General features: G+C 39.1%; 1 long non-coding RNA gene across 1 annotated transcript; it reads right to left on the bottom strand.

Moving 5' to 3' along the window:
- Positions 1 to 268: 268 nt before the first annotated feature.
- Positions 269 to 2,867, bottom strand: LOC147763058 (uncharacterized). Its single transcript, XR_015333516.1, has 3 exons — positions 2,492 to 2,867; positions 1,684 to 1,758; positions 269 to 980 (listed from the first exon to the last, which is right to left on the bottom strand). It is a non-coding gene; the product is annotated as an uncharacterized LOC147763058 (long non-coding RNA).
- Between the last annotated feature and the right edge of the window lie 1,780 nt (positions 2,868 to 4,647).

Genomic DNA, 4,647 nt, shown 5'->3' with positions numbered 1-4,647 from the left:
CTATCGGCGGTTAGCCGCTGTTATGCCAACGGTGCCACCTTCTTGCCAACTTCGCGCCAACGTCGTTAACCATCGTTTTACCACCGTTATGCAAATAATGCCGTTCTTTAATTAGCCAATGTTATTATGGACTCTCCATGGTCAGCCAGCTATGACTCAATTGGCGAACGTTGGCAATAGGGTAGCAGCGGCGTTTCTTCGTAATAACCCTCTCACTGAAGTGAAAAAGTCCCGTTGGCCTAAAAGATAATAATAATAACAACGTGAATCATGTTTTGTGAAGAAACATCTTTATAAATCTGAGTGAGTTAATAACGATAATTCAATTAGTTATTGAAAATAAATATTATTACTGATGCATCTCTAAAGATCTACTTTACAGATGTCATATATAATCCAAGCTTTCGGTCCCTAGGCCTTCTTCAGAGACATTAAAAAAATGGTGAAGAAAAACTACTGGGGTATGTGGCGTCGATGATGTGTTAAAGGCACGCGATGCTGCAAAAGCGTCCTAAACGCTAAACGTAACATATAAAAAATCAATATTCATTTAAAAAACTATTGTCCCTACTGAGTCCATTATTCAAGGTCTCTAGTGTTCTAATACATTTCTGTACGACGATCCGTCTTTGGCTAGTGTCGTTTCCTTTTAAGACGGTGACGGTGATGCCTTTAGCTGAGTGTTGTGTTGTCCCACAGGCACGAAGAGGTTTTTGTTGTTTATAGGGCAGCGGTGGTGTCTAATTCTGTCTTTTAATTTCTGCCTCGTTTCCCCGACGTACATTTGATGGCATTGTTAACATCATATCAAATAGATGACGCTCTGTGAGTCGCAAGATTTGCAGCATATCTTTGACTACGACACTACGCTGGAAAGAAGTGACTGTGGCCTTAATTCCCACACGGGACGAAGAGGAATGATGATGATGACTAAGATTTATCTGAGGAACTCTGCTGCGGCGCCTGGGCTGCTTCTCTCTCTGTGAAGAGAATAGAAAAAATATAAAAACTCACACTTAATCTAATAAAACATACAAAATTCACCGTTAATATCATATGTTATTTCACTGATATGCAAAATAAAAAACGGCTAAGAAGACAACTGAAACCAAGCTTAAGGAATCTAGCATGATACTGATCCACGTTTCTCTAACTATTATTTTTTCTATTTGCGATGTGAAATGTTCTAAACTTTATGAGGTCAGGGACAGACAGGTTAGTTTTGTACGCTCGATTTTGGCCGCAACGAATCAACAATCCATGTTTCTCTATCGTATTATTGAACCGTTGGTTTCAGTTGTCTTCTAATGACTTATTTCCTAGTTCGCATCCAATCCACCCGCGCTTATTCGTAATGTTGCATATTGAAATGAAGTTGTTAATGTATACTTTGAAATGTAGACGAAATAATGTAATTATTTTCCAGGGAAGTGGTTACTCTGCTTAATATATTACCCTTCTTCTTCTCCAGCCTCCTCCTCCTACCCCCATCCCTGTCATTTACATATATTTTAAGAAGAATAATGTACTAAATTCCAGAAGAGAGTCGCAGGCAAGAAGTAGGCTAAATTAATTTCTTAGTTGTTTACTACTTAATCCATTGATAGGGATGATATAAGTTAAACTACTGCATCTTACCATGGCAATGACACACTGAAGCACTTTAACTATATACACACATACCTTTCAAGTGTATTTTCTTGTGAGGATTGACTGCTCAACACAGGCGACAAATAGGTAGTAATGCATGATGGAAGACTATAAGAGAAATATGAGATACATATTAAGTGTGGCTTTGTAATGTGCACAAAATGCCTTGTCTAATTATGAGCCTAAACCAAAAAAAGAAACATTATTTTATCATACCCTGTGGGTATTTGAATAAACATCTAGAAAAAAATTCAATTTAAACTTGCCCCCCTCCCCCTCCCTAAAAGAACCACCTCTGGATATTTTAGGTTAGCCTACTGAGGTCCAATTTTGAACAGAAAACCTGTAAAAATCTGAGTGGACATTATACCCCTTAATGCTAAACTCAGTTTGGAATGTATGCCGTAAGGTTTATCCAGTGTTAAACCCATGCTGACATTATAAGTTTACATGTTAGTATCATGCAGCCTTGCTATATACCCCTATTATATAAGCATTTCAAATTCAACTAGAGAAAATATAAACAATATATATATACTCCTAAGTACAAAAAAAGTACTAGAACGTTGCTCATTCACATTTATAAATTGTCTATACATGAAATGTGGTAATTGAAATGTCTTTCAAAGCATAAAAGAATTTGAGCGGGAAAATCTTTTTGGCCGCCGGAAACCCAACGTCGCCCCGACGTTGGTTCAAAGGTGGCATGCAGCGCGCCAACTGCCTGCAGCTACGACTAACAAATTATTGACAGATTTGCTTGTTTTCGTTAATTCATCTACAACAAATAAACCTCCACCTATAGTACGAAAAACATAAACACTTTAAAGTAAATACTTACCTAACAATTTGGTGCAAAATACGGAAAATATGAAATAACCGTCAAGTGCACTTGCAACGATCTATGGCCGCTTAGTGTGGGTGACCTCGATTTGAAATTGGCCGCTTAGTGCAAATCGAGCACAGCTGGTGAGCCACCGTTATACCGACGTCGGGCCGACGGCGTGAAGCAGTCGTCGGCCCGACGTCGGGTCACCAGTAGTGGCCCGACGCACAGCTGATGAGCCACCGTTATACCGACGTCGGGCCGACGGCGTGAAGCAGTCGTCGGCCCGACGTCGGGTCACTAATAGTGGCCCGACGTCGGCCCGACAACGACTGCCGACCGCGACCGTGCCGACCAATGCCGACGTCGGCCCGACCGCTCATTGCTATCTGGGTTAAGGTCGCTTACCTCAACAAAACCTTCAACATGGACGACGAGGACGTGGAAAGTCAAGGAAAGGTAAAGTGAGAAACATTCGTTTTTATTTGATACAATGCTAGTATAAAAGTTTTAATATATATTGTAACTTTTACTTAATTTAGCATATCGTTTGTGTTTGGCTAAGGATTTTAGGAAAAAAACTGTTAATTCACATTGTATACACTCCTTGTTTACGTGTATTCCGGTCACGTACATGTATACTGATGGCTTTATATGTACTACTAACTTGGAAAAGGGGAATTGTTTATGATATATATATATACGATAAGATTTTCGTACATTTCAGGCATTTGCTCATTCGTCTTTGATTTAAAAGGATTTTTGACTATATTTTTACAGAAAACAAAATGGGACGCCGACAAAGTTGATATTCATGTGATCGACCTGCTTCAGACCATTGACGAGCAGGGAGCGGAAAGAAGCATGAAGGATATCTTCATTAAAAACAACGCCGTGTTCCACGACGCCGACAAGTCTCATCTTGAAAGCCGACGGCTTCTGCACCATCTGAAGACAGAACAAGAAGTATATAGGTCGCATGGGCGTGTTCACTGCTGCTGCCTGTCAGCCATTATAGTATTTCTCATTTTAGTTGTTATTGCAATGGGCATGGGGTTTGCAGAGGTCATAAATAACCCAATATCACCAAGCCAACCCGCAGAGAGATGTATATCAGACCCTATCAAATATGGAATGCTGGCTGTTGGCTTACTGTGCTTCTTAATCATCTGCTTCGCCCTACCATCCTGCTTGTTTGTTTTGTTTAACCGCTGCTTTGTGAAGCGCCAATCAAAACTGTACCAGCTTTCATATTGTTGCCTTTTGTTTCTCTACACTTGTGCTTTGATTTTTGCATTAGCTGTCTTCGGTGTTGTTTTATCAATAATGATAAAATACTATTTAGCTCTCATTAACGTCTGTAATGTGGTGTTGGCGATAAAATCATTCTTGTATCCGACCGGAATAACAGCTTTTGTGCTTGTTGGAATGGTTTTAATTTACATCCCCGTCTTTTACGTGTGTCTTGGGTGCTGTTCACGTCGTTGTAACAACTGCTGTGAGTGGCCGCGATGGGATCTTTGCGAAATTTTCAGGAGAACATGCGTGGGTGTCTGCTGCCAAAAAAACTATCACAACGACTTTTATGCATGGTTCATGTGTGATGACATCTTTTGCCGAGTTTGCTGTCATAAGGAGTACAACACGACCGATAAGAAACAAACAGCACGTCAAGGTCAGAGCAGAGAAATGTGGTCTAGATCACAGAACCCAAATAAATAACAAAAAAGGTAATGTCTTTGGTATGAAAACATATATTATATTATATGCAATGCAGATAACACATTAAGCAGAGAACCGATTGAACTTTTGTCTTCAAACATACAGGAGGATTTAATATTATTAAAATATTAAGTTCAATTTTTAAAATCAGCCTGTTTGGAATATTTGTCTTAAAGTTTTCCTTTTTTAATTTTTGTGAAATTCACCTTTTCTTAGTACACATGTAGTTTGTGGTATATGGACACGTGGGCTGATTAGTTCAGTTAATTGTTCCTTGGGTAATTAGATGGCTATTTAATCACTTTATATTAAGACAATATTTAATTAATGTCAAGTGGTCGTTATATGAGATTACTTTAAACCAACATATTGGGAGTGACTTTGAACTCCTAGAATAAGCCCTGTGTCAGACGCAGTTCCTGGAAGTTTACATTAACTGTGTTAAATAA

This window comes from Lingula anatina, chromosome 3 (assembly GCF_051362555.1).
Source record: "Lingula anatina isolate TDL-2025a chromosome 3, LinAna3.0, whole genome shotgun sequence".
Classification (NCBI taxonomy): domain Eukaryota; kingdom Metazoa; phylum Brachiopoda; class Lingulata; order Lingulida; family Lingulidae; genus Lingula; species Lingula anatina.
Note: the sequence above shows the minus strand (reverse complement) of the source record. Positions and strands in the feature narration are given on the sequence as shown.